The following is a 19,835-nucleotide window of genomic DNA, read 5'->3' as shown; positions in this document are numbered from 1 at the left end:
ATAATAAACTGGTAATCTGGTAAATAAACTGTTTTCCTGAGTTCTGTGAGTCATTCTAGCAAATTATGGAACCCAAGGAGTTCCATGTGGGAACCTCCATATATACCCAGTCTGTTAAGAGTCCAGGTGACAAGCTGGACTTGTGATTGGCATCTGAAGTGGTAGAGGAGGCCGAGGCAGTCTTGTGGGACTGAGCCCATAACTTGCAGGATCTGACACTAACTCCAGGTAGATATTCTCAGAACTGAATTGAATTTTAAGTCACCTAGCTGGTGTCAGGAGTATTAGTCAGTGTGGAAAAAATACAAAACAAAAAACCAAAACAAACACAAATAACCCTATACAGACCTAATCAAAGTTCTCCCTCTAAATGGATGATAATCTGACCATAACTTAACCTTACTGAAGTGATGCCCAAAGTGTCTAACCAGCATTACTCATGCCAAATCCATGTCCTCATCTTTCACTTTCAATGAAGTTCCCCCTTAGTCTTGGGATACCATCCCCATTTAGTTTCTTCCAAGATTTTCTCCCTTTTCTTTTGTGAAATCTTTCTGTTTCCTCCATCATCCCACAAACATATCTAAGTTTCCTCTATTCTAGATATTCTCTCATTTACTAGTTTTTTTCTCAAACTGCTATTTTTTAAATTTACATTTTTAGCAAATCTTCTTTAAAAAGTAATTTAAGATAAATATGGCTGATTAAACACACATTGACACAACACCTTCTCTCCTCAAAATATATAAAATTATAAAAATATTTTTTAAAGTAAAAGTAGCTACTTGAGCTTCATAGCCCAAAACAGAAAACTTCAGGTGCCATAAACAAAGGAATATTCCACAGAGGTAAGAAAAAGATAAAACAAAAAATCTCACGAAAGCTGGGACCACACATGGGCTATGAGGTTTGGGGCACTGACTGAAACAGAAGGCCCGGGAACTAAGTCTTGCACTGCACAAATGGTAGGAGGCTGAAACCTACATGAAGATCAAACCCCAGGGAGAAAAATGGGGCAACAATTAGAAAATATAAGCAGCACTCCAATGCTTTAAATGACAATTGATAGACATATAAGTAAGAAAGTCTCTCTCTGAAAAAACAAATATGAAAGGAATTTTTAAAAAAATATGTTTAAACTTTTCAAAGACAGATTATCACTTATGAAATAAAATAGACAATAAAATTATTTCTATACTAATAACCAAATAAATAAAATGTAGTAACCAAACTTTTCCCTTCCTCTGAGCACCCCATAGTCTACATAGTCCCCATCAAGAATTTTGGTTCAGAAAAACGTAATGGACAAGCCTTCAAGAGACAGAGAATCCCACTCTTAGATTAGCTGTTCCAGAGACATAAAAAATAATAAAAATCGTTAAACTTGTTTTACTAGGCCAATGAGTCCAGATATTAAAACTCTCAGATCATGAGAGTTGGCCAAATTTTACTTATGAAATATATATTAATAGCCAAAAAAAAGAACATTTGCAGTTCAAACCCAATAGGTTATAATAAGAATATGCTCACAAACATGTGCTTTTTATCCTTCCTTGGAAAACAAGAGTGACTAAGCAGTAAGAAAAATTGATCAACAAAATTTACCCTATCAACAGATTAAGGGAGAAAAGTCATCTTACCACCTAAATATATTTTTAGAGCTCAATATCACTGATGAACATAGATGCAAAATTCCTCAACAAAATACTAGCAAACAGAATCCAACAGCACATTAAAAGGATTATACACCATGATCAAGTGGGGTTCATCCCAGGAATGCAAGGATTCTTCAATATACGCAAATCAATGTGATACACCATATTAACAAATTGAAGGAGAAAAACCATATGATCATCTCAATACATGAAGAAAAAGCTTTCGACAAAATTCAACACCCATTTATGATAAAAACTCTCCAGAAAGCAGGCATAGAGGGAACTTATCTCAACATAATAAAGGCCATATATGACAAACCCACAGCCAACATCATTCTCAACGGTGAGAAACTGAAAACATTTCCACTAAGATCAGGAACAAGATAAGGTGGCCCACTCTCACCACTATTATTCAACATAGTTTTGGAAGTTTTAGCCACAGCAATCAGAGAAGAAAAAGAAATAAAAGGAATCCAAATCGGAAAAGAAGAAGTAAAGCTGTCACTGTTTGCAGATGACATGATACTATACATAGAGAATCCTAAAGACCAGAAAACTACCAGAAAACTACTAGAGCTAATCAATGAATTTGGTAAAGTATCAGGATACAAAATTAATGCACAGAAATCTCTAGCATTCCTATACACTAATGATGAAAAATCTGAAAGGGAAATTAAGGAAACACTCCCATTTACCACTGCAACAAAAAGAATAAAATACCTAGGAATAAATCTACCTAAGGAGACAAAAGGCCATATGCAGAAAACTATAAGACACTGATGAAAGAAATTAAAGAGGATAAAAACAGATGGAGAGATATACTATGTTCTTGGATTGGAAGAATCAACATTGTGAAAATGACTATACTACCCAAAGCAATCTACAGATTCAATACAATCCCTATCAAACTACCACTGGCATTTTTCACAGAACTAGAACAAAAAATTTCACAATTTGTGGGCTTCCCTGGTGGTGCAGTGGTTGAGAGTCCGCCTGCCGATGCGGGGGACATGGGTTTGTGCCCTGGTCTGGGAGAATCCCACATGCCACGGAGCGGCTGGGCCCGTGAGCCATGGCCGCTGAGTCTGCGTGTCCAGAGCCTGTGCTCCACAGTGGGAGAGGCCACAACAGTGAGGCCCGCATACCGCAAAAAAAAAAAAAAAAAAAAAAAAATTCACAACTTGTATGTAAACACAAAAGACCCCGAATAGCCAAACCAATCTTGAGAAAGAAAAACAGAGCTGAAGGAATCAGGCTCCTAGACTTCAGACTAACTACAAAGCTACAGTAATCAAGACAGTATGGTACTGGCACAAAAACAGAAATACAGATCAATGGAACAGGATAGAAAGCCCAGAGATAAACCCACGCACATATGGTCACCTTATCTTTGACAAAGGAGGCAAGAAGGGAGAAAAGACAGCCTCTTCAATAAGTGGTGCTGGGAAAACTGGACAGCTACATGTAAAAGAATGCAATTAGAACACCCCCTAACACCATACACAAAAATAAACTCAAAATGGATGAAAGACCTAAATCTAAGGCCAGACACTATCAAACTCTTAGAGGAAAACATAGGCAGAACACTCTATGACATAAATCACAACAAGATCCTTTTTGATCCACCTCTTAGAGAAATGGAAATAAAAACAAAAATAAACAAATGGGACCTAATGAAACTTAAAAGTTTTTGCACAGCAAAGGAAACCATAAACAAGATGAAAAGACAACCCTCAGAATGGGAGAAAATATTTGTTAATGAAGCAACTGACAAAGAATTGATCTCCAAAATTTACAAGCAGCTCATGCAGCTCAATATCAAAAAAAACAAACAACCCAATCCAAAAATGGGTAGAAGATCTAAATAGACTTTTCTCAAAGGAAGATATACAGATTGACAACAAACACATGAAAGAATGCTCAACATCACTAATCATTAGAGAAATGCAAATCAAAACTACACTGAGATACCATCTCACACCAGTCAGAATGGCAATCATCAAAAAATCTACAAACAATAAATGCTGGAGAGGGTGTGGTGAAAAGGGAAACCTCTTGCACTGTGGGTGGGAATGTAAATTGATACAGCCACTATGGAGAACAGCATGGAGTTTCCTTAAAAAACTAAAAATAGAACTGCCATCCGACCCAGCAATCCCACTACTGGGCATATACCCTGAGAAAACCATAACTCAAAAAGAGTCATGTACCACAATTTTCATTGTAGCTCTATTTACAATAGCCAGGACATGGAAGCAACCTACGTGTGTATCGACAGATGAGTGGATAAAGAAGATGTGGCACATATACACAATGGAATATTACTTAGCCATAAAAAGAAACAAAATTGAGTTATTTGTAGTGAGGTGGATGGACCTAGAGTCTGTCATACAGAGTGAAGTCAGAAAGAGAAAAACAAATACCGTATGCTAACACATATATATGGAATCTAACGGAAAAAAATGGTTCTGAAGAACCTAGGGGCAGGACAGGAATAAAGACACAGACATAAAGAATGGAATTGAGGATACGGGGAAGGGGAAGGGTAAGCTGGGACGAAGTGAGAGAGTGGCATGGACTTATATACACTTCCAAATGTAAAATAGATAGCTAGTGGGAAACAGCTGCATAGCACAGGGAGATCAGCTCGGTGCTTTGTGACCACCTAGAGGGGTGGGATAGGGAGGGTGGGAGGGAGATGCAAGAGAGAGGAGATATGGGGACATATGTATATGTTTAGCTGATTCACTTTGTTATAAAGCGGAAACTAACACCATTGTAAAACAATTATACTCCAATAAAGATGTTAAAAAAAAAAAAGCCCAAAAGCATATGCTAAAAGTCAATATTCATTTCTGGTTTTAAAAAAGCTGTTAAATTATAATTAGAAGAAAACTGTCTTAACTTGAGAAAATATATTTACAAATATCTTTATAGCAAACATTATGCTTAAAGAAGTTGTGAAAACATTCCCTTTAAAGTCAACCATAACAAAAAAAAAGACTGCATTATCACTTCTGCTATGCAGTATTGTACTGGATGTTCAAGTCAATTCAATAACACAGTAAAAAAGATATAAAATAGAAAGACTGAAGTGTCAGAAATAAATCCCCCCCCCATTTCTTTCAGGTTGCATGATCACCTACATAGAAATTCAACTTAAGTACATTAGACGATCAGATTTTACAAAATGTGTAAGAGCATTCAGCAAGCTTGCTGAATATATAAAAGATATACAAATGCTAGAATGCTGCTTGGGTCATGATCACAAATGGATGAGGTCACTGTGTGAAGGAAGAGAGCATCACCAATGGACACCCATTCGTCTGCTTCCTTTTTCCTCCGTATGCTGAGATTGATCATCTAGCTGTCCCAAAATTTAGATCTGTGCAGAGGAAACAGGAGAGATTATCACTGGCCTTCACTGTAAGCTGCATGTTCCAAAAGAGTCTCATCAGAACTCAACACAAGAAGCACTGGCCGTAACCCAACTAATAAATGACATCCTGCTTCCTGTTTATTCCTTTGGGAATACCCAAACCAAAATTTGGTTGGGGGGTGGTGGAGGTTGTTTTTTGTTTGAGGGTTTTTCGTTTGTTCATTTTTGCTTCATTAATATAGTTCTAGAGCATCAAACTATCACCTTGAATGCTTATGCACACTAACTTGCTTTTGTGCATTCTCAAAATGCATTTTTGTTCATGCTGTTTCCTCGATTAGGAATGATTTCTCCTTTCCCCAATCAAAAGTTTATTCTTCATAAAAAATCTGCTCAAATGCATTCTCTTATGAAGCTTCCAGATACTTCCCAGTTAGCGTCACCCCTATGTTTATACGTGTCTATGTCTGTTTATGCATCACTGTGGGGCATCAAGCATTGCATAGGGAAGTAGCCTAACAATATCTGTGCACTACTTTAAAGTTGATCCTAGTGTTGTCCAATAGCATTTTCTCCAATAAATGGAAATGTTATATATCAGCATTCTCCAGAACTGAAGCCACCATCTGGATATGGCTAATAAGCACTTGAAATGTGGCTGGTATGACTGAAGAAATGAGTTAAAAATTTTATTTTATTTTAATAAGTTCAAATGTAAATAGTGGAACTTGAAAAGCTTTCTGTGACAGATAATGAAAATTATGTAGACTAATATGACATACTATTTGCCTTAGCTGACAAATAACTGAAATCAAACTCCTTTCCAACTTTAGTTATCATCTTACTTGCTGCTCTTTATAGATGGTCTCTGCAGTTGGAATGGACTTCATTAAGAAGAGAAAATTTAGTGCTGGTTTTAAAGGAATAGTAACCCTTCAACAGTCAGTGTTAGAAATATTCCAGGCATGAGAAATGGGGATCACAGAAGTATGGAGGTGAAACTGTCTTTTACTGGAAAAAGTTAGTTTACTTGAGGACAGATTGTGGAAGGTATAGGCTAAGACTTGTACTTTCTCTTGAAGATTATATCCCATCTACCTACCTCTAATATCCTACTCAAGGATATAGTTCCAGTATTTTGTCTGTTTCTCTCCAGTATCATCAATTATTCCCTCTATGTTTATTTATGGATTCCCAGTACAACATAATGAAGCTGTTATTTCTCCCATCAAAAAAGGGGGGAAAATAGCACTTCTTTTGGCTCCTTTTCCCCAGCAGCGTTCATCTTGTTTCACCTCGTTTATCTCTTCCATTTCTCTATGATCCAGCATTTGACTGATGTTCATCAACCAACTGGCAGTATTTGACACAAGTTGTTTAGAGTGGATATTAGTATCTTTAGTCAGGATTCAGGATTCAACAACACTCAAGGAGACACAGGCTACAGGGCTTCTGGGACACCATCCTATCTTGCTTTTCCTCCAATCTATCTGGCAGCTCCTTCTCAGTGTCCATTATAAATAACAGTCAACTCATCCAGAGAGGTTAATAACTTATCAAAAGACCACAATTAAAATTGAAAGACCTGGACACCAAACTCCATTGTATCTGACTTCTAAGCCAGTGCTGATTACAGTAATGTTAAATACTTTTATAGGCTGTGGGACAGAGAAGGTCCCAGAAAGAGTTATTTCCCACTTGACTGTGCCCCAGGGAAGGGAAAACACAGAGATTAGAGAAAGACTGCTTCTTAGACATAGTTGCTTCATCTAAAAACTCTCATTTGATGTACTCACGCACTGTGTGAGATTTCCTAGATCACCAAATTAATAATAGCATGTGGTCCATCCTGGAACACAAAAACTTTACAATTATGGTCACTAGCAACTGATGTAGTCCACAGCTTCAGAAAGAAAAAGCCAGGGAGGGGGTGGATTAATTTAATTCATAAAATTAATTTAATCAGGTAAATGCATACTTGTACTATGGAATCATTATGTTCTCGTGGTTGTTTCTTCCTGGGCATAAACAGACTCACAATTACCATATGAATTACTGCACGAGAATCTAATCCTAATAACTTGTATTTGTTTAGTGTGGTTTGCTTTGCAAAATCTTTATATTTATTACCTCACTTAATGTAAGTGGAAATGGACTAAACTGATAAGAAGTACAATATTTGCAGCTTGCTTGAAAATCAGAAAAATTTTAATTAATGTAGTGTATTGGCTCCACATCTGCACCCTACAACCTGCCAAATGATTGCCCTCCAGGTGCACTTCAAGGTGTTGATCATTAATCTGTGTAGTCTAAGAATCTCAGAGTCTGATGACCTTATGGATGTTTTTTTTCCTATACACTGGTGAAAACTTCTAGAATTGAATATAGTGAATTATAAAACAGTGTTTCTTCTGTAAAGGTAGTAGAACTCTGAAATCTTTCTCTTCTGGTCCAAACCACACAAATAAGCTAGCAGTCTAGGGCATTAGGCAAAGTCCATCTGTTTAGTCAGGCATTTATCCAAAAGGAGAAAAAGATTTTATTTTCTCTTGCATGGATTTTTTTTTAATTTAAATATACCTAGTAAAGGAAACTGAAACTGAGCCATGACGGCTATACTTGAATGTGTTGAGAATAATGCCTCTTCTCAGTATTTTATTCCTAAATCTTCTCATACTCCACCTAACCACCTTCATGTAACCAAATATGTATATTTGCCACTAGATATTGAAATTAATATGTTCACATTATTTCTCTCTTAAGATTTTACAGTGAAGGGGCAAGTTTTCTGTTAGATCCTTTAGCTCTGCGCTCATAGTTACCTGTTCAACAAATGCCTTCCCCACTGTACTGTAAGCTCTAAGAGTGCCAGGGCTGATCTGCTCCCCACTGTACACTGGCATCCAGGATGGTACCTTGACAAATAACAGTTTCTTTTCGCACAAGAAGTTTGCTCATTACTCAATACTGAATGTACAGTTAAGTCAATCCTTCTGTCAAAAACATTCTAAATGTGTAAATACGAAATGCCACAACTTAGATTCTTCAGATTTCCAATTCTGATTTCCTGACTGATATGAAGATGGAGTGCAAAGCAGCGTATCACAATACCAAGTCTCACTCATGACTTGAAAAGTCTGAATGCATGATGTGTTGTGTGATCCGACCGTGATGGAAAATGAGGATGGATTCACCTTAAATGGAGAGCAGTATTTACCTACAATAACAAGCAGGGCATGGGCAGTATTTTTTCGGAAGTAGAGTTGTTATAAATTTGAAACAACAACAATGTAAGTCATCACTAGATGCCAACCAAAAAATCAGAGGGCACAAAACCTCTAATACAGCAACATGGTGTGTACAACTGAGGCAGATAAACTCTACTTGTACTGAAAGCTCACCCCCATCTCTGCACAGGGAAACTGACAATACAGGAAGGAATGGAAGGAAAGCGAAAGGAAGGGAGAAAGAGAGAAAAGGAGGGAGGGAAGGAGGAAGATAAAGAAGGAGGAAGATAGTGAGGGAGGGAGGCCACTTAAAACAAATTTACCTTAGATTCTTCTTGCATTGACTAGAACATAATGACTAATGCATTTCACAAAAGAATGCACTTTTTGCCAACACAAATGCTTAGCTGACAATAACATGTAGAATTAGCTCAGACCTATCTTGTAAATGCAATAAGATTCAGTTATATCCAAAGGGCAAATATGAAGGATTCGGGAACTGTTGTCCAGCAGTTCATTAGCATGGGAGACCTAAATGGCTCTTGGGAAGGAACCTACCCTCAGGCTAAAGAAGAGCAGCAATTTCATATACAGCATCTAACTAATATTCAGATGTGTCCTCAGCCCCAGAGCCCATGAACCTGCCCCAAGTCTACTATAAATAGCTGTGACTAAACTAAAGTCACTTTAGAACAGCTTTTGACTTCCTTCCAGCTGCAGCTTTGGAATCCACAAATAATGGAAGCTACAGTTTTGGCAACAACAAGAGGCACATTTGCAGAAGTTTTCCAGAACCATCTCCACCATCATGGTACCAACACTCGAGCAAGAGACTGCTCTTGAATATTCTGACACCACCTACAGGATTCTCTGGAGGGGAACTGAAGGTTCTACAAGAGTAGGGAAAGGTGAAATCAGAGAAACACTGACTCTATAATTGTATACCTCTTAACTCTTAACCTGTGTGATCTGGTGAAAAACAAAATGCACACACTCTGGAAACAAATAAACAATTTTAAAGCTTCCAAAAGGCCAATGCAAAAATATTCTTATTTATATGTTAAATGTTTCTGGTTTTCATCTTCTGAGTCAGTGCCAAGAGAAAATCATGCACATATCACATAGGACTATAAAATGAACCACAAATAAGACTTGTCAGACAGCAAGTGGTTCAGCTATGGACTAGCTTCACACATTACCTCTCTAACATACACAGCAGCTGCACTGCAAAGAGCATGTTCTGGCTGAAATCTTAAATAAGTGGAAAATGATAAAATCACAACTAGGATTAACTCAATAAACAGTCTCAGTCTTCAGTATATTAAAAAAAAAACACACTAGTAAACTCTTTATATCATGAATGCCCAAGACTTTCATATAATTTTTTGAATGGACTTATTATTCCAGACTAGAAAAGTCAAGACTAAGATAAGCTCCAGAATATTATACATTTGGTTTACATAAATAGAAGTATCTCAAAACTCAAGCCTAATACCTGATAAAAGGATAATGGAGTTGAAGAGCTGATCTTCCTGTACTGGATCTCTGAATTGCTCAAATTCACTCTCCAAGTTTGTGTAGACCATACATTAGTAACTTCAGAAAACTCAGAATTCAACTAATCTCATGCAGACACAGCATGCTAGAAGGCCCCAACAAATGTTTTAAAAGTCTAATTGTTTCTTTCAAGCCTTTTTCCATTGATTTCAGTAAGTCAGGTAACATTACCAGAATCTGGCTTTGAAATTAGACAGATTTGAGCTTGGTTTCCAGTTCTACCAATTACTAACTGTAGTCCTTAGAAAAGTTATCAGCCTCTTTGAGCAAGGTGACTGACCTTGTAATGATGACTACTAATGCCCCACAGAGTTTTATAAAGATAAAGGAAATAATGTGTGTATCACATCTAGCACAGTACCTGGTACACAATACACACATAACTGGTAGACATTACTGTTACTTCGATTTATGCTATTACATCGAGTACTTTTACTGTTGCTATTACTTAATACCACTACTACTATTATGACTATTACTACTACTACTAAGGGACAAAGGATGAGCACTGGAAACTCTGGATGTGAGAGCAATAAGTAGAGTTCATTTGCTTTCAACTCTGGAAATCCAAGAATAAAAGTGATGACTGTAAAATTTCTGGATATTAAATCATCCCTAACAAATTTTTCTCTATAGAGAGGATTATGGAATTAACATTAGCTTGGCATGCTTGCAGAATAATTAATTAAAACACAGAGGGAATCCCCTCTCTTTAGCCATCTTTTATACTTTGGAAAGCCCACCCAAAATATGCTGGAATACAAGAACAGCTTCAAATAACATTGGATATCTTTTTACGATTTTAAGTATCTAGTGATTGGCAATCAGAAATGACAAAATAAAATAAACATACCAACGGTATTTTTTTAAGCAGAGGGCATATTGAGGAAGCCCACAGAATGCTGCAGATACTTAGGCTTGTATTAAGGAGACCGCTAGTGACATGCAAGACAAGGTCTCTAATGTCAAGGAACTTACAACATATTATTACAGATAAAGCAAGGGTAACCACCCAAATCATCACAGCTTGTAAAGGCTACAGGTTAGCTAAAGATGTGATCGGTGAAGAGTGAAACAGTCACATAACATTTCATGAAAGTGGTCAGAGATGCTTGAACTGAGCCCTGAGACAGGTAGCAGAGAGCAAAAGTAAGAGTTTTCAGGCAAGAGCTTTATCATAAACCAAGTCATGGAAAAAAGACTGAGGTTTATATATTTGCAGGAACACTGGGATCACTGGTTTGCAAAGCATTTTGCCAAGTGGTGAGACCTAAAATTGTATATAAATCAGCAAGCTGGTAACTTGAGGGCAAATTAGTCTATATCAAAATGCCACATGATTTGTGGATGGTAAAGACTGCAGACAAGAAAAATTTGTAAGAGGCCGTAATAATCCATAAAGACTGTAATAACGAGGACAGAGGGTTTGGGCGGGGTGATTACAGAGGAATAAAAGGGAAGAAGCAATATGAGAAAGAGTCTAAGGGAAGATGGGCAGGACTATTAACTGACTGGATATGGGGATATGTGTCTAATGAGGAAAAAAAGTGAGTCCAAGGTTAAGCCTGGATGCTTGAAAAGAACCATGAGACCCAACAGACATGGAGTCCAGATAAAAATTATACCAGACGGGTTGAGATAAGACTGTGCCTGTGAGGCAGAGCTGTAGATTTGGGCACCACCAGCCTTGAGGCGTGTGGGACCCATCAGAGCAGAAGGCATCCAGAGAGTTGGAGGACAAGGACTTGATCTTGGAGATGCTCATAACCAGAAGACAATAAGTGACAGGAGCCAATGGTGAGGGGACTTTAGGAAGTAGGGGAAGTATCTTTAAGAATTTCTCAGAAACCATCGCTATGAAACAAGCTCTACATGTCTTCTGAATTACATATATGATGATAATGGTAAGTTGGGATTTAAGCAAAAAATTTTTATAATTTGTCCCTATGTTCCAGACACAGTCTAGGCAATGGGGACAGAGATAAAGCCAATGAATTGGAAATGAGGACCTCAGTCTCTGCCTCCTACCCATTCAGAGCCACTGATGCTCAACGACCACCCAGCCTCACTCAGTTCCAGAGAGAATCCAGACCAATGCAATTAGGATCAGGAAGGCAAGACCCAGAATCAACCTTGCTACAGGAAAGCTGATACCTGATATTTCAAAGCTGGTACCTAGATATATCCACAGTCAGTACTTTCCCCCCGTCTCCAAAGTTTATCCCCATTTTATACTTTGATCGTAACCAAAACTGTTCCCCCTGAGGACAATGCAACTTGGATTACTCCTGAACTTCTCTGAACTCAACCTCGCAAGAAAGGAGTCATCACCACTAAATTAGGCCCATCCTTTTCTAGATTCCTTAACTTCCCTACATATAGCCACTCAGAGGAATTTTTAACAGATACTATTTTAAGAGGGATCTGAGAGTGGTAAAATTATACTAAAATGTCTCCAATTTCACATATATCTCAAGAAAAATATTCACTAACAATCTCAAAATAATCTTCACCCTTTCAATGAAAAGGGTAGCCTCAGCTTTAACTTTCTAATTGAAAACTGAGCAAGGCAGAAGGACTCTATACCTCTAGGGAGGTCCCCAGACATCGGAGTCAGTGAACTCCCAGCAAGACAGTCCTACTAGAATTACATTTGTCCTCCAGCGGTGGTTTGTTTCTGTTTATCAGGGCTTACAGTCTTCTGCCCCTTAGTAGTAATTGCTCTTTTTTGGTTCCGTGCACTCTTTTACAAAACTGAAATTGGAAAAGAAATGTATAAGAAGACATCCAAAAAGACAAAAGAAAAAAGAAAACTTAAATAGTCCCAGAGGAGGACTTCCGGGAAGATGGCAGAAGAGTAAGACGCGGAGATCACCTTCCTCTCCACAGATACACCAGAAATACATCTACGCGTGGAACAACAACTACAGAACACCTACTGAACGCTGGCAGAAGACCTCAGACCTCCCAAAAGGCAAGGAACCCCCCACGTACCTGGTAAGGGCAAAAGAAAAAACTAAACAGAGACAAAAGGATAGGGACGGGTCCTGCACCAGCGGGAGAGAGCTGTGAAGGAGGAAAAGTGTCCACACACTAGGAAGCCCCTTCGCGGGTGGAGACTTCGGGAGGCGGAGTGGGGGAGCTTGGGAGCCGCGGAGGAGAGCACAGCAACAGGGGTGCGGAGGGCAAAGCGGACAGATTCCAGCGCAGAGGATCGGGCCGACCGGCACTCACCAGCCGAGAGGCTTGTCTGCTCGCCCGCCGGGGCGGGCGGGACTGGGAGCTGAGGCTCCGGCTTTTGTCGGAGCGCTGGGAGAGGACTGAGGTTGGCGGCGTGAACACAGCCTGCAGGGCGTTGGTGCGCCGCGGCTGGCCGGGAGAGAGTCCGGGGAGGGGTCTGGACCTGCCGAAGAGGCAAGAGACTTTTACGTCCCTCTTTGTTTCCTGGTGCACGAGGAGAGGGGATTAAGAACGCTGCTTGAGAGAGCTCCAGGGACGGGCGCGAGCCGCGGCTAAGAGTGCGGAGCCCAGAGACGGACATGGGACGCTAAGGCCGCTGCTGCCGCCGCCAGGAGGCCTGTGTGCGAACACAGGTCACTAGCCACACGCCCTTCCGGGGAGCCTGTGCAGCCCGCCACTGCCAGGGTCCCGGGATCCAGGGACGGCTCCCCGGGAGAGCGCACGGCGCGCCTCAGGCTGCAGCGTCACGCCGGCCTCTGCCGCTGCAGGCCCGCCCCGCACTCCGTGACCCTCCCTACCCCCCGGCCTGGGTGAGCCAGAGCCTCCGAATCAGCGGCTCCTTTAACCTCGTCCTGTCTGAGCAAAGAACAGACGCCCTCCAGCGACCTACACGCACAGGCGGGGCCAAATCCAAAGCTGAGCCCCTGGGAACTGTCAGAACAAAGAAGAGAAAGGGAAATCTCTCCCAGCAGCCTCAGAAGCAGCGGATTAAAGCTCCACAATCAACTTGATATACCCTGCATCTGTGGAATACCTGAATAGACAACGGAATCATCCCAAATTAAGGAGCCCTGTGGATGAAAGGCTCTTGGTGCTGCAGCCAGGACTCAGTGCTGTGCCTCTGAGGTGGGAGAGCCAACTTCAGGACACTGGTCCACAAGAGGCCTCCCAGCTGCACATAATATCAAACAGCAAAAATCTCCGAGAGATCTCCATCTCAACGCCAGCACCCAGCTTCACTCAACGACCAGCAAGCTACAGTGCTGGACATCCTATGCCAAACAACTAGCAAGACAGGAACACAACCCCACCCATTAGCAGAGAGGCTGCCCAAAATCATAGTAAGTCTACAGACACGCCAAAACACACCACCAGACGTGGACCTGCCCACCAGAAAGACAAGATCCAGCCTCATACACCAGAACACAGGCACTAGTACCCTCCACCAGGAAGCCTACACAACCCACTGAACCAACCTTAGCCACTGGGGACAGACACAAAAAACAACAGGAACTACGAACCTTCAGCCTGCAAAAAAGGAGAGCCCAAACACAGTAAGATAAGCAAAATGAAAAGACAGAAAAACACACAGCAGATGAAGGAGCAAGATAAAAACCCACCAGACCTAACAAATGAAGAGGAAATAGGCAGTCTACCTGAAAAAGAATTCAGAATAATGATAGTAAGGTTGATCCGAAATCTTGGAGATAGAATGGACAATAGAATGGACAAATTGCAAGAATCAGTTAATAAGGACCTAGAAGAACTAAAGATGAAGCAAGCAACGATGAACAACACAATAAATGAAATTAAAAGTACTCTAGATGGGATCAATAGCAGAATAACTGAGGCAGAAGAACGGATAAGTGACCTGGAAGATAAAATAGTGGAAATAACTACTGCAGAGCAGAATAAAGAAAAAAGAATGAAAAGAACTGAGGACAGTCTCAGAGACCTCTGGGACAACATTAAACGCACCAACATTCGAATTATAGGGGTTCCAGAAGAAGAAGAGAAAAAGAAAGGGACTGAGAAAATATTTGAAGAGATTATAGTTGAAAACTTCCCTAATATGGGAAAAGAAATCATTAATCAAGTCCAGGAAGCACAGAGAGTCCCATACAGGATAAATCCAAGGAGAAATACGCCAAGACACATATTAATCAAATTGTCAAAAATTAAATACAAAGAAAACATATTAAAAGCAGCAAGGGAAAAACAACAAATAACACACAAGGGAATCCCCATAAGGTTAACAGCTGATCTTTCAGCAGAAATTGTGCAAGACAGAAGGGAGTGGCAAGACATATTGAAAGTGTTGAAGGAGAAAAACCTGCAACCAAGATTACTCTACCCAGCAAGGATCTCTTTCAGATTTGATGGAGAAAAAAGGAGAAGTAACAACTGACACTGCAGAAATACAAAAGATCATGACAGGTTACTACAAGCAACTCTATGCCAAAAAAATGGACAACCTGGAAGAAATGGACAAATTCTTAGAAATGTACAACCTGCCAAGACTGAATCAGGAAGAAATAGAAAATATGAACAGACCAATCACAAGCACTGAAATTGAAACTGTGATTAAAAATCTTCCAACAAAGAAAAGCCCAGGACCAGATGGCTTCACAGGCGAATTCTATCAAACATTTAGAGAAGAGCTAACACCTATCCTTCTCAAACTCTTCCAAAATATAGCAGAGGGAGGAACACTCCCAAACTCCTTCTACGGGGCCACCATCACCTTGATACCAAAACCAGACAAGGATGTCACAAAGAAAGAAAACTACAGGCCAATATCACTGATGAACATAGATGCAAAAATCCTCAACAAAATACTAGCAAACAGAATCCAACAGCACATTAAAAGGATCATACACCATGATCAAGTGGGGTTTATTCCAGGAATGCAAGGATTCTTCAATATACGCAAATCTATCAATGTGATAAACCATATTAACAAATTGAAGGAGAAAAACCATATGATCATCTCAATAGATGCAGAGAAAGCTTTTGACAAAATTCAACACCCATTTATGATAAAAACCCTGCAGAAAGTAGGCATAGAGGGAACTTTCCTCAACGTAATAAAGGCCATATATGACAAGCCCACAGCAAACATCATCCTCAATGGCGAAAAACTGAAAGCATTTCCACTAAGATCAGGAACAAGACAAGGTTGCCCACTCTCACCACTCTTATTCAACATAGTTTTGGAAGTTTTAGCCACAGCAATCAGAGAAGAAAAGGAAATAAAAGGAATCCAAATCGGAAAAGAAGAAGTAAAGCTGTCACTGTTTGCAGATGACATGATCCTATACATAGAGAACCCTAAAGATGCTACCAGAAAACTACTAGAGCTAATCAATGAATTTGGTAAAGTGGCAGGATACAAAATTAATGCACAGAAATCTCTGGCATTCCTATATACTAATGATGAAAAATCTGAAAGTGAAATCAAGAAAACACTCCCATTTACCATTGCAACAAAAAGAATAAAATATCTAGGAATAAACCTACCTAAGGAGACAAAAGATCTGTATGCAGAAAATTATAAGACACTGATGAAAGAAATTAAAGATGATACAAATAGATGGAGAGATATACCATGTTCTTGGATTGGAAGAATCAACATTGTGAAAATGACTCTACTACCGAAAGCAATCTATAGATTCAATGCAATCCCTATCAAACTACCACTGGCATTTTTCACAGAACTAGAACAAAAAATTTTGCAATTTGTATGGAAACACAAAAGACCCCGAATAGCCAAAGCAATCTTGAGAACGAAAGAAGGAACTGGAGGAATCAGGCTCCCAGACTTCAGACTATACTACAAAGCTACAGTTATCAAAACGGTATGGTACTGGCACAAAAACAGAAAGATAGATCAATGGAACAGGATAGAAAGCCCAGAGATAAACCCACGCACATATGGTCACCTTATCTTTGACAAAGGAGGCAGAAATGTACCATAGAGAAAGGACAGCCTCTTCAATAAGTGGTGCTGGGAAAACTGGACAGCTACATGTAAAAGTATGAAGTTAGATCACTCCCTAACACCATACACAAAATTAAGCTCAAAATGGATTAAAGACCTAAATGTAAGGCCAGAAACTATCAAACTCTTAGAGGAAAACATAGGCAGAACACTCTATGACATAAATCACAGCAAGATTCTTTCTGACCCACCTCCTAGAGTAATGGAAATAAAAACAAGAGTAAACAAATGGGACCTAATGAAACTTAAAAGCTTTTGCGCAGCAAAGGAAACCATAAAGAAGACCAAAAGACAACCCTCAGAATGGGAGAAAATATTTGCAAATGAAGCAACTGACAAAGGACTGATCTCCAAAATTTATAAGCAGCTCATGCAGCTTAATAACAAAAAAACAAACAACCCAATCCAAAAATGGGCAGAAGACCTAAACAGACATTTCTCCAAAGAAGATATACAGAGTGCCAACAAACACATGAGAGAATGCTCAACATCACTAATCATGAGAGAAATGCAAATCAAAACTACAATGAGATATCATCTCACACCAGTCAGAATGGCCATCATCAAAAAATCTAGAAACAATAAATGCTGGAGAGGGTGTGGAGAAAAGGGAACCCTCTTACACTGTTGGTGGGAATGTAAATTGATACAGCCACTGTGGAGAACAGTATGGAGGTTCCTTAAAAAGCTACAAATAGAACTACCATATGACCCAGCAATCCCACTACTGGGCATATACCCTGAGAAAACCATAATTCAAAAAGAGTCATGTACCAAAATGTTCATTGCAGCTCTATTTACAATAGCCCAGAGATGGAAACAACCTAAGTGTCCATCATCGGATGAATGGATAAAGAAGATGTGGCACATATATACAATGGAATATTACTCAGCCATAAAAAGAGACGAAATTGAGCTAATTGTAGTGAGGTGGATGGACCTAGAGTCTGTCATACAGAGTGAAGTAAGTCAGAAAGAGAGAGACAAATACCGTATGCTAACACATATATATGGAATTTAAAAAAAAAAAATGTCATGAAAAACCTAGGGGTGAAACAGGAATAAAGACACAGACTTACTAGAGAATGGACTTGAGGCTATGGGGAGGGGGAAGTGTAAACGGTGACAAAGCGATAAAGAGGCATGGACATATATACACTACCAAACGTAAGGTAGATAGCTAGTGGGAAGCAGCCGCATAGCACAGGGAGATCAGCTCGGTGCTTTGTGACCGCCTGGAGGGGTGGGATAGGGTGGGAGGGAGGGAGACGCAAGCGGGAAGAGATATGGGAATATATGTATATATATAACTGATTCATTTTGTTGTGAAGCTGAAACTAACATACCATTGTAAAGCAATTATACTCCAATAAAGATGTTAAAAAAAAAAAAAAAAATAGTCCCAGAGCATCAAAAACAAAACAAGAAAAATTCTTTGCCTAGATGTAGTCAGGATTTAGCCTTGCATTAAGAGCCAAGATATTCCCTCAAGCTGCAAATCAGAATGCAAAATTCAAATTCCATTTACTTAATCAGCCACTTATAATATTACAACAGCAATGAATCTAGCTTCCAAAGACTAAGAAAGTAAGATATAAGGGCAATGACTTACAGTTACAGTTTTGTCTACAAATCATTGATTTATTCACTAAGTGGGTTCTTTCTTCTGATTTTTAGACCTAGTCTGGATTCAAAAGAGATTCAGTTCAATAAATATTTGTGCAGTACTAGATACGTGAAGACGAAAAAGGCTCCATAGCCCTAACCTCCAGGAGTTCTAATTATGAAGTAGATCAAAATCTTATCTAATCAGGGACCAAGGTTGGCAGGAATTGAGACTGAAACAGCAGAGAGGAATGTCGGGGTCAAGGATGTGAACTCTATTCTGTGTGCTTGGAGGAAGGGGTAGACATCGAATTATTTTAAGCTGGAGCGTAATGCGAACCAATCTGCATTTTAGACAGATCGCTATGGTGATGATGGGCTGGAGGGAGGCCAGTTGGGAGCAGGGAGAATGAGAGGGCCCAGAACTGCAGCCACAGCAGTGGCAAAACAAAAACAGGGCTGCTCGGAGAGACAGACGATGAGTAGAATCTGATTGGATCTGGGTTGAAAGGAGAGAGAGGAATCTATCTCCTCTGAGAGTTCTGTCATGCTGCCCACCACATTCCCAACATTGAGAGTCCTGTAGGAGGGAGGCAAACATCTTGCTGCTTCCTTATCTGGCCAGCTATATATTTTAAGTCCTAATGGCCGCAAGTGTTCTTCAAGGTGAACTGGGATGATCCAGTCTGATCTTCACGTTTGTTATTGTTGAATTTACTCTCACTTTTTCTTCACCATGCCTGATGCAATGGAAATGACACAAAGCTAGGGAAGTCTGGTGGTCTTGGGATTTTAATACTGGTTTTTCTGATAATGAGCAATGTGACCTTGGGCAAATCACTTACCTTCTCTAAATCCCATATTGTCTATAGTTGGGGATTACCTCAGCTATAAATAAAATCCCTTCTAGACACATCTCTTATTCATGCCAAGTAATTCTGTTCTAGTCTATCCACCAGTTACTAGTATGCAAAGAAAATACTGATTAACCCCCAAAGCAGTTCAGATAGGTTATATACTAGGAGACTTCTTGGAAAGAAAAGTCCCTGAAGCACAAGAAAAAAGAAACCATAGACTTCTCTGAATTAAAACAAAGACATCAAGAAAGCAAGACAAGTCAATGGGATTTGATTGCTGGAAAAGTGCTGATTGTGAATTAGATATCTAAGTTCTTTAAGAAAATCACCCAATGAGTTTAACTGTCTGGGACTGAAAACTTAAGAAGAGGTGTGAACCAGTAAATCTCTATTCCCTAGTTGCTGAGTTAACTTCTAATTCTCACTGGCCATCTTGCAAATGGATTATTTTTTAGTGAAATAAAAAATTGCTCTTTATTTTTTCAGTTGTTTTTGCTGTTGTTGTTTTTGTCTAGTAGCCTTCTCTCCCTGTGAGAACAGCATCTCCCCATTCTTTCGGGGACCTGCCTCATCAGCCACTCTAGGTTCATGGTC

The 19,835-nt window shown here is 39.6% G+C and overlaps 1 long non-coding RNA gene across 1 annotated transcript in view; it reads right to left on the bottom strand.

Moving 5' to 3' along the window:
• Positions 1–19,835, bottom strand: part of LOC113608074 (uncharacterized) — a 336,338-nt gene that overhangs the window by 128,416 nt on the left and 188,087 nt on the right. The gene's annotated exons all lie outside the window — the stretch shown is intronic.

The sequence above is a fragment of the Aethalodelphis obliquidens genome, unplaced genomic scaffold (assembly GCF_003676395.1).
Source record: "Aethalodelphis obliquidens isolate GAN/ISIS:26980383/991018 unplaced genomic scaffold, ASM367639v1 scaffold3, whole genome shotgun sequence".
In the NCBI taxonomy this organism is placed as follows: Eukaryota; Metazoa; Chordata; class Mammalia; order Artiodactyla; family Delphinidae; genus Aethalodelphis; species Aethalodelphis obliquidens.
This window is presented reverse-complemented; position numbering and strand designations above follow the sequence as displayed.